Source organism: Callorhinus ursinus, unplaced genomic scaffold (assembly GCF_003265705.2).
Source record: "Callorhinus ursinus isolate GAN/ISIS: 27379988/994484 unplaced genomic scaffold, GSC_fseal_2.0 scaffold5, whole genome shotgun sequence".
NCBI lineage: Eukaryota > Metazoa > Chordata > Mammalia > Carnivora > Otariidae > Callorhinus > Callorhinus ursinus.
The window spans coordinates 54,496,849-54,508,603 of NW_027397067.1; the positions used below are offsets into that span (position 1 = coordinate 54,496,849).

General features: G+C 38.3%; 1 long non-coding RNA gene across 1 annotated transcript in view; it reads left to right on the plus strand.

The window, feature by feature from the left end:
• LOC141372838 (uncharacterized) overlaps positions 1 to 11,173 on the plus strand; it is a 17,124-nt gene extending 5,951 nt beyond the window's left edge. Inside the window, exons 2-3 of the long non-coding RNA XR_012378300.1 lie at positions 740 to 810; positions 11,042 to 11,173. This is a non-coding gene — a long non-coding RNA (uncharacterized lncRNA). The remainder of the gene's footprint in view (positions 1 to 739; positions 811 to 11,041) is intronic.
• The last annotated feature ends 582 nt before the right edge of the window (positions 11,174 to 11,755 follow it).

An 11,755-nucleotide genomic window follows, 5' to 3' on the forward strand; every position in this document is an offset into this window, starting at 1 on the left:
ATATATATATATATATAGAGAGAGAGAGAGAGAGAGAACAAGCAGGGGGAGGGGCAGAGAGAGAGGGAGAAGCAGGCTCCCCGATGAGCAGGGAGCCTGATGCGGGGCTCAATCCCAGGGTCCTGCAATCTTGACCTGAACCGAAGGCAGATGCTTAACCAACTGAGCCATCAAGACACCCCACATTAGGGACTTTTTTGTTCTTATTTGTATCTCTGGCACCTAGCACGGTGCCTGGCCCATGGGAGGTGATAGATATGTATTTATTAATTGACTATTTGTTTTAACACTTGTAATGTTGTAGTAAGTTCTTGCCTTGTATATAACATTTTTCTTCAGAACATCTTGTCATAACTTTTCAAACCACTCTCATAATCTTCGTGATTGTGTCCTACATACAGTAAGACTACATGTTGACTACATGAATGAGTAAAATAATGTGTGGTAACACCTACTCACTCTTACCTCAGAGCAGTGTGTTACCTCCAATTACCTGGGATGCTGCCTTTTGTCCCTGAAAGTATCACAGCTGGGAGTCAAACCTTCTGTGTTAAGTTTCTGCCAAAATTTCCACATGACCATGAATGAGCAACTGCTGAGCTCTACTGACTTGGGCTTTGTAATCTATAAATAAAGAAAATTGCAGAGATTCAATGAGATAACACCCATGAGGATACTTTGAAATCAGTAAAGTGCTTTGCAGAAGTAAGTTATTATTATTCTTATTTTCTCCATCAAGGTCATCCCCATCAAGAACTTTTCCACCTGTCTCAGTTCTTGGGAGAGCCAGTCACTGTCCATTTACATGTGGTAAGCTTGGGGCAAGAGTATATTTAAGAACTTGATGAATATGACATCCTTAAGTGTCAGTGGTGGCAAATAAGTTGACTCATGTCCACCATTTCACCTCTGGTATCCAAGACCAATGTCACTGAAGAATTATAGTCCTCTACTTCTTATGTGCTGAGAAGTTGCCTCCCAAACTTTCTCAACCTAGTGCAGCCTCTGTGATTAATTGTCACTGACCTTTCAGTAGGACCTATTTGCCATCTCTGATGTAGGATAAATTTATATATAAGTATGGATGCATTAGATTTGAGTTCTGCACATTTTTTTAGAGATATGAGATTCCATTATATGTATGAAAGATGTGTGGGCTGTGTGTATATATGTATTGTATGTGTATATGTATAGATGTATGTATTATTTGTGAAACAATGTTGAGTATAACATAAGACTGTGAGTGTATGTGTATATGTAAAATAAAGAGAAACAAGAGGATATTAAGGTCATCTTTTTAGCTAGGCTTTAACATTAAAAAGACACAATAAAGTCTTGGGAAAGAAGTTGAAAGAACAATATAAAGACTACATAGTTCTCCCAGCCGTTAGCAAGTGTTACAGTCAGCCCCGCAGACTGGACACCAGAATCAGATTTTTTATTTTATTGCTTGGGGGGGGCCCCAGCTGGAGTCTCACCTCTTTGGAACAGGATCCAAGTCTGAAAGATTTGGATAATTTAGGCTTTACAATGTGATAATTGAGGGTTTAGTTCCCTGTAGTAGAAATACCAGTAGTCTTTTGGAAGAGTGTCTCAACTCTTATCTCTTAGCATCTTGCTCAAGTATTTCATGTCCTGAATGAATTCTTCCCTTCAACAAAAATCAGTTCACTTATAGAGCATCTACTAGTATGCCAGCCAGTGCTAGTGCAAAAACCCTGATCCTGCAAAGTTTGGATTAAAACATAAGTGCTCCAATAGCAATTTTAATTTCTACTATCAAAATACATATAACATTGCATGATAATTGCTTGTGTCTCCCACTGAAGTATAGATTCCTATGACACAGGGTTGATTTACTATTGTATTTCTATTGGTTAAACCAGGGGCTGGAAAACTTTCTGTAAAGGGTCAGATAATGAAATTTTAGGCTCTGTAGACCATATATTCTCTGTCTCAACTACTCAATTTGCCAATGTAGTGAGAAAGCAGCCATAGACAATATAAAAATGAATGGGTGTGGCTGTGTTCCAATAAAACTTTATTCACAAAAGCAGGTGGGTTGAAATTCGTTCTCTATTGCTTGGCATTTGGTCAGAGTTCAATAGATTTTTATTAGTAGTAGTAGTGCTATGTCAATTTTGTTGAATTCATAAATGAAAGTCTAATGAAACACAATGTTTGCTTTCATGGATCTTAAATTCTACTGGAGATTAAAATGATTACAACATGTTATGAAAAGTCCTGTGATGGACCATGAGTGTGTATTATGGAAGCCCAGAGAACAGGCATCCTATGAAACTGGGGAGTGGATTAGAAAAGTCTTCCTGGAAGACTTTTTTTTTCTATTTTTTTAAGAAAAAATAGAATATAGAGAGGACAAGAGGTAGAAAGGATGTTCTAGGCTAAGGGAATATCTCCAGCATAAAGGCAGTGCAGCATACAAGTCCATAACACACTTGGAGAGCTGCAGGCGGTTCATTATGGCAACCTTAACCATGGAAGATGGTGTTGCAGGTCGGTTCTTCCACCTGTGCTCTAACCTCCTTGTCTATTTTCCTTTGGGACCTACTCTATCCTTTTTTTTTTCTTTATTCTCTTTCTCTTACTGGTTCTTTCACCTTAGTGGATAAACATGCTCAAGTACTCTCTTTATTTAAAACTACTATTTCCGGGGCGCCTGGGTGGCTCAGTTGGTTAAGCGACTGCCTTCGGCTCAGGTCATGATCCTGGAGTCCCGGGATCGAGTCCCACATCGGGCTCCCTGCTCAGCAGGAGTCTGCTTCTCCCTCTGACCCTCTTCCCTCTTGTGCTCTCTACCTCTCATTCTCTCTCTCTCAAATAAATAAATAAAATCTTTAAAAAAAAATAAAAATAAATAAAACTACTATTTCCATTTCTACAATCACCACTACCACCACCACCACCTCCTGCACCATCACTTAAACCAGCACCTCCCACCAGCATCTTCACCAGCACCTTCTCTGTCTCTGCCACCACTACCATCTTCATCACCTCCGAGACCACCACCACCTTCATATCTGTCATCGGTACCATCCCTTCTGCCACCTCCTCCACTACCCCACCAGCATCACCACCAGTGCCATAGCCACAATGAAACCTTCCTTAAGTCCTCCAGCCCTCTATATCAGTCATGACACATCCCTATTTCACAGACGACCCTCTTGAAAGAGTAGTATGCACTTGCTTTTTCCTCTTTAACACTCTCATTTGCTGTTTGGCCCACTACAACCTGTTTTCAATTCTTGTCACCGCACTGAAATTATTTGAAATAAAGTCACTACTTATCATGATCATCGTATTGCCATACTCAGTGGACTCTTTGGCCCTTAACATATTTGACCTCTCAGTGGCCTTTGATTCTGTTTGAATTTCGTAATGCCAAAACCTCTGGTCACCTCCTAATTTTTTGTCCTCTTCTTTTCAGTCCTCTCTAAGGCCATCGTCCAGTTACCTCTTAAATGTGGGTGTTTTCTTGGCTGTCCACTGATCTCACAATCGTCAGTCAACTGTGTGTGTAACCTCTCCTACTCAGTTCCTACATCCAGTGAGTAGTAACAAGGAAGTTTGCTGCAAGTGAGTAAGAAAACTTAGGCAAAGATGTGTTTGGCACAGCTGCTGAGGGAAATGAGAAAGGGAGTTGGCTAAGATGTGCTGGTCAGGGCAGGGAGCCCAGTGGAATTTGCACATCTTAAATTTGTAATGTTTTGAAACCACTGAGTGATATATTATTTCCACCAAGCTAAGAATAGGAAAAAAATTGATTTGGTGGATATTTGGGTAGAAAAAGGTATAAAATCCCTAAATAAATTTCCTTAAGGTCTTCACTGGGACTGCTCCCTACACTGACATCATATCCTCAAATGGTTGAGAGTGTATGGCTACCAAAAAACAGGAATCTCTAACCACTTTGTATTTAAATCAACACTTCCTTCTTGTTTGATGTGATCACTCTTTATTCTACCTTCTCCTTCATTTTCAGAGATGTTGTAAGTTTATATTTATTTTTAAAAAATTCATATGTAATAAAGTTAGATTTGTCTATAGACCTTGATGTAATCTTTATAGATTTTAAGATGATTTTTTAAATACCAAATCCTGGAACAGACAAAATAAATTTTGATGTAAACATTTGGAACTAAATCCCTAAAGAGGGGCTCCCTTGTATTTTTAGAACTGGTCTGAACCAGCTCATTCTTAACCAGAATCCTTATCTGACAATGCATGGATAATTGCATGTCTGAATTCATATGTGTTATTTGGTTTTCTACTTCATGTTCCATTTTCTGTTGCAGATACTTGAATATATTACATAAAATTATTAGAAGTCAGAGAGTATTATATTTTGGATAAAATCCAAATATTTTACTGTGGCCTTTCATTTAGAGGTCCCCAGTCTGTCTCTCCAGCCGCAGCTTTCCCAACCTCACAACATATGCTCTAGCCATATTGAATTACTTCTGAATCTTCAAACATGCCTTGCCCTCTCTTGCCAGCTTGTCCTTGCTTGTGCTACTCATTCACAGGAGATTATATTCTCTCTAACTAATTCTTGTGGACTTTTCAAAGCTTCTCCTTGGGATGTCTTTCCTGGCACCCTAATGTTAACTCTCTCATAGGACTTCATGCATCACACTGTAATAATTCTTTGTTACTCCTGCTAGACAGTAAGATCCTTGGAGACTCTGTTTTTGTCCTGATATCCAGTGCCTAGCACAGGGCTTGACAATTGAAGGCATTCAGTAATTGATATTCAGCTGAATGAATGAATGAATGGATGAAAGAAGTTACTCTTTGTGTTTCATTTTTCTTTTTAAGTCACATTACTCTTTTTCATATTTTTTAGTCATTTGTCACAGTTTTTTGAATATAAAATCATGTTTTAGTAGTACTTAATACAAATATTGTTTGTGAGTATTTTTATATCTTTGTAGTTATCTAGTATTATTCACCAGAGATCTTGTGCTGTTCCTGCTCCCCTAGAAGCTTCACCTCCTCTGTTTTTATGCATTTACTTGCTTCCACCTACAGTCCTAGACTGGTTCGTATTGCAGCAGAAAGTATAAAAGCCTTCCTGCCAGGGACTGGAGGTTGCCTTAAAATCAAACTCTCCTTTTTGTTGGTACCTGGCATCTTTTCTTCTCTTCTTACTTGTAGGTCACCTGGTTCCTGTTGACCTGCCTGAGTTCCTTTTGCCTTGCCTTCCAGCTTTGGAAATCTTCAGTTCTTCTATATCTTCTTGTCTCTGCACTCACCTGCTGTTTGCTGTGACCTTCCTTGCAGGCATTGATTTTTCCTTTTCTTCTTGGTTTCTGACTTACTGCAATATCTGACCTCTAACTTATTTGTGTGTTTGAATTATGGACTAAGCAATATGGTTGCTGTTTTTTTTTATCACTTCACCTGGATCCCTTCATTTGAATATACCTTGGCTTTCCTGGTCTTAGATGCATGCATTATTATCTTTAGGTAAAGTCCTGGCTCTATATAAGAATGCTATTCCTATTTCTTCATATTGTGACTTTGGAAACTGAAGCACAGAGATTTATAAACTCCAAGTTAACTACTATGTTATTTATGATATATAAGCAAAGCATACATTCTAATGAATCTGAAAGTAGTGTTTAATCTATGATATACTAAATAAGTATTCTTTTTTTTAAGATTTTATTTATTTATTTGAGAGAGAGAATGAGAGAGAGAGAGAGAGAGAGCACATGAGAGGGGGGAGGGTCAGAGGGAGAAGCAGACTCCCTGCTGAGCAGGGAGCCCGATGCGGGACTTGATCCCGGGACTCCAGGATCATGATCTGAGCTGAAGGCAGTCACTTAACCAACTGAGCCACCCAGGCGCCCCTAAATAAGTATTCTTAATTGTGGCTGTGCATGAGAATTACTTGTGGAACCTACAGTATATGCAGGTGCTTGGGCCCTCTGACTGAATCAGAATCTTGCGTGGTGTGGCCTCAGCATAAATACTTTCCAAAGTTTCTTTATTCATTTTGATGGACAACATGGGCTGAAGTTGAGAAGCACTGCCACACCAATTATTACCCTAGATGTTGTACATTGGATATGACAACGAGGATCTCAAATCTTAGAGGACTAATAAAAACCAACATTATTCATTGCTTACTGTATGCATCTAATTTTTCATTTAATTAACCTTCCAATCAACACTATGAGCTAGGTACTGTCCACATAGACGGTGATTAAACTTAAATTGAAAGTTGGGCCAAGGTTACATAGCTAACTGCAGAGTAGGAATTTAAACTCAAGTCTTTCTTATGCTTAGAGGTTGTGCTGTATAGCATACCAATAACTCATTGACTCTATGTCATCATAAACAGTATATTGGAACTGTTACTAATCCATCATTTTACTACTAGAGTTAATATGTTCAAAAGAAATCTGATCCTCTTATTACCTTGCTTGAGGATTCCTGTAGTCTCCTAATTGCTGACAAGATAAAGTAAATTTTCCTTGCCATGATATAAACTATCCCTCACAATCCGTTTTCCAACTCCCTCTCCAATTCTATGTTCCCAATCATTTCCTCTATCCATTTCCCACCATTTTTGTTACACATCAAACTCAGAAACAATGAAATACCTTTGTATTGGGATTTGAGAGTCATTTGAAGAGGAGATCAATTCTCCTTTCTAGATTCTGAAACAACTGAAGAGTCATAGGAGGCAAGGATCAATACATCAACTTTAGTATGAGTAAAGCAAACTAGGAAGAGGCAGCTTGGATCCAGTGTCCTGAGCCTACCTAGCTGGTCATGGATGAAGCAGCTGGATAATTGCAGGCCTCCTACAGGGGCCCGGGAAACCTGGAGCTGGCATACCTTGGTGGAATATTGTTGCTGCCTGTGGGAAGTAAGCACATGAACTGAGGCTCCCCAGTCTTATCAATCCCATCATCTCTGGTTTCATCTAGGGTGGAATGAGTGAGAGATCAAAGGAATCTTCCCAAGATCTCTAAGAGGATTGAAGTCCCAATTTATGAATTGAAATAGGAACTTGGAAAGAGGGAGTGGATGATTCCTCTATACTTTTCATATGTAGTTTGCTTGCCTTCACCACCAACTCATCTATTGCTTCTTTGAAACTTTCTGATTTTTATAATGCAGAACACGTGGCTTCCTCTCCAGCCATAGCATTCAGTTCATACCTCTTTTAGGATATACTTATCCTCCAGCATGTGCACTTATATGCTTCTCACTTCCAAGGACTGTGAGCTTTTCTGAGGTAGGAGCCTTGTCTCATTCATTCTTATAACACCTAGTGCTAAGCACAGTGCCTGGAACATTGTGTTTATTCTTCACAGGTATGAGTATTCCAAGGTATGACCACTCCAAGCTGCCCTGCTCCTATAGAGTGGCCTACAGTTATTCAGCTGCTTTCTCTGTGCCTAGCACAGGGCCTGGAACACAGCACCTGCAACATGACACAATAAAGTTTGAGTGAATGATTTAGTTACAGCAGATAATTTCATATGGTGAGATTTATTGGCTCCATTCTGTTTCAAGGTGTTGGACTAAGCCAATAATGAAAGATGTCTATTTTGAGAATGGACCAAATATGGATAAAGTCAACAAAATGTTACCATGGAACAAATTTAAAAAACTTAAATGTCAAACAAAAGCTACTGAATTGGGAATCTGTAAAATTCCATAGGTTGTACAGGATTAATCCTGTAAGATATATTCACATGCTCTCAAAAGTGCTATTTATCATGCTATGTCACTGATATGAAGTGTCACATATATTCCTAGACATGAACTCATGGGAGATTTGTTCATTTGTAAAGCCCACATTCTATGAAATGGAAGCATTAAACTTTTCTTGGAAATACTTATGCCAACTTACCCTCACAGTCCACCATTAAGGCTTTGCTCATATTTTTTTCAGACTGGTACTTTATTTGAAATGTTTAAGTTTCTTAGGTTTTAGGAAATAAATTTAAATTAATACACAGTCCCTCTTAGATGTTGCCATGTGAAATAATCAAAGGAAACAAATATTGGCATGGAATTTGTAGTTATATTTCTGTGCCTGTGAATCAATTTAATTCATCCTCTGGTCCTCTGAACTAGTTGGTGAAATCACTGAAGAGAGCAGGTCAGCATGCTTATACTTTATATTTGCCCCTCTAGACATGGACTCTGGAAGCAAATTTCTTTTCTTTTCCCAGAAAATCTCATTATAGTTTCCTTCATACAATACTAAATCTTTACAGAAGAAAATAAATACAATATTAGAATATTTTCTTGAAGTTGTTAAATGTGAGAGAATGTAGGTAATACATAGTGCCTAGTATGTAGGAGACGATAAACTCTTGCTGCTAATTTTGCCTCACAATGTATTTCTCTTCAAATTTTTAGTCCTGTAAGCTCCTAGAGGCCAATAACCATGTCTTAGTAGGCTTTGTATTGCTTGCACCACCTAGCAGAGCCCCTTGCACATATGAGATATAATAAATTTTGGTGAATAAATGAGTCAGTTAATTAAAGAGAGAATTGAATGGGACAACATGTGAAAACAGCTTGCAAATTACAAAATGCTGTCCTAATAAGAGATTACTATTTTTTTAGGATTTTATTTATTTATTTATTTTAGAGAGGTGCGGGGGGAGAAAGAGAGTGTGCGTGTGCAAGCAGGGGAGGGACAGATGAGGAGGGAGAGGGACTCTGGAGCAGACTCCACACTGAGCGTGGAGCCCATCACGGGGCTTGATCCCAGAATCCTGAGATCATGACCTGAGCCAAAACCAAGATTTGGATGCTCAACCGACTGAGCCACCCAGGTGCCCCTATTATTTTTGATGTTGAGTAATTTTTAAAAATTTTTGAAATATGACTACATTCCGAAAGTATAAGATCATTAGTGTCAGTTTCCAAAAAGTGAACAAACTCAGGTGACCAGCCCCCCCAAAAAAACACCCCAACATCTCAGAAGCCCCTTTATGCTCACTTCTAGTCACTGTCTTTCCCCAGACTTAACTACTATCTGACTTCTAACACTGTTGATTCACTTTGCCTGTTTTTGCATTTCATAAAATTGAATCATACAGATTATATTCATTTTGTACCTTACTTGGGCTCAACATTGTGAGATTTATTTATATTTTGGGAGGTAGCAATAGTTTTTGCATTCCTGTTGCTATATAGTATCCCTTTGTGTGAATATATTTTAGTTTAGTTAGCCTTTCTACAGCTGAGGGACTTGGTTGTTTCCAGTTTTTGACTAGTATGAATAGTAGAATAATATTCTTCTACATGTCTTATGGTGAAGATATGTACATATTTCTTTTGAATGTAGTGTACCTAGAAGAGGAACTGCCTCTGGGTATAGATATATTCAGCTTTAGCTGATGCTGCCAAACCATCTGTCAAAGAATTTATACCTAGTTACACTGCCATTGGCAGCATAGGAGAATTCCAGTTGCTCTTCATCCTAGACAAGACTTGATATTGTCTGGCTTGCTCATGTGAGCCATTCTGGTGGGTGTCTGGTGTCTGGTATTACAATGTGTTTAATTTGCATTCCTGTGATGACTAATGAAAACAAAGACCTTTTTTTAATTTGTCATTTGGATATTCTCTTTTATGAAGTGCCTGTCCAAGATTTTGCACATTTTTAATGGGGTTTCCTTCTTTAAAAAAAGTCTGTAATCGTTCTTTGTATACTCGCGTTATGTGTTCTTTGTCAGGTATAGGTATTTCAAATGTCTTGTGGGTGAACAGTTTTAACCTGCATTTCATTCAGAGTGACCTTATCACCAATGACTGGTGGTTGTCAACTTGATCTGCAATAAAATCCTTTGAGTAGATTTCACAAGATATCAGCAGTAGAGCATCATTCTTGAACAACCGAATCAGCATCTATGGGGGTGGAGACTGATTCTTCATCATTCTACATTCTTCATATTCTTCATCTCCAGTGCCTAGTAAACAATATTCTTGATATTAAAACAGATACTTAAAATGTAATCTTCAGTTCAAGATGCATTCTTTTGCAAACTACGTACAGAATAACTTGAATGCATTTTTTCACATGATTAAAGTAAATTACATTATTTATAGAACTTGATAAATAGGGAAAAATAAGTTTATCTTTGCATGTTTGCTCTGTATTCCTGATTATAATAAAACAAACTTTCTAACAGAATGTTTAATAATATCCTCATATAAAATGGAAGAGTCATTTAAAATTACTTTTTATCTTATTCCTCATAAAGTGATGTCATGATTTAAAACATTTTTAAGGGGGATCATACAATTTTATATTTTAGCAGGGAAGGTTTGTGGTGCAAAATCAGATGTTTCTCTGGAGGGGGAAATGCGTAGAAATAAAAATGAAACAAGATGAAACCAGAGAGGGAGACAAACCATAAGAGACTATTAATCTTAGGAAACAAACAGGATTGCTGGAGCGGAGGGGGATGAGGGATGGGGTAACTGGGTGATGGACATTGGGGAGGGTATGTGTTGTAATGAGCACTGGGTATTATATAAGACTGACGAATCACAGACCTGTACCCCTGAAACAAATAATACATTATATTTTTAATATGAAAAAAATAGGAAAAAAGTCTATAGGTTGTGGCTCATGATTAAGAACTTGGGGAAAGAGCTGCCCAGCAATGCAAAGGATTCCTTTCAGGAGACCTTGAATGACCCATTATGAAGAGTAATCCCATGGAGTTTGAATTTCCATTTGAATGGAAATTTCCACAGTGGGTCAGATTAGATGACTTTTAACAATGCCTTGCAGCTTTATGTTCTATATATTTTTGCAATGTAAGGCACTTCATATGGCGCAAACACAAGTCTTCTCAACCCTATTCCTCTTGATATTCTTGCCGTGGATGCAGAGGCACACACTGATCGCAGGGTTTTGGAAGTCACCCTTTGAGGGAGTTTTCACCGAAAAATACCTAACCGTTATTGACTTAGCAGAGAGGTTCTTATTAGACTTCTTCCTTGTGCATTTATTTTTGCTCTATATTTTTAGGGACCTCCCTCAGCTAGATTCAAGATGTTCTGTGAAATGGAAATGTAGCCGGATGGAAAGCAAGATTGACAGTGAGAATCCTCAATCTGCCATTTATGAAGGATAATTTGTTCAACATTAAATATAAAAAGCTCTGCTTGATGGTTGCATTATAACCAGTGGGGTGTCTTGTCAACCAACGTGCTGGGAAACAGGTTTATACAACTCACTCTTTTCAGTAATTATTGCCTTTTAAGAGAGAGCGTCCAAGCATGTTAAATGAGACTTAGTTCATAATTGTCAGATATTAGTATAATGGATTCAACTAAAAGGATTTTAGACATTTGGGCCAATTTGGCCCTCTGTTCTAGAAGCTGCACGTGGCATGGTATGAACCAGCCTCTTGAAATTGGAGAGAGGATGATGTGAGTGACTGAATGCCTGACTTTCATTTTGAACATTTCCTGACTCATTTGCCACCCAACCCCACATCACTGCATTGAAGCAAGCCTACCTCTAACAAACAGAAACATCTGGGGGAAGTTACTGACTCCAGGGTGCACTAAAACCAGAGCTCAGGCTGAAAACCCACAATCAAAAATATTTTCATTTGGCTTCTTGGCTTGCATTTCCAAGTGTTATATGAGATTTGTTAGGCAGTTTTTAGTCTTATGTTAGGAAGTGAGCTGTTCCCGAATTCCCAGGATGTGTCCTGAACTACAGCATATTGTGCCA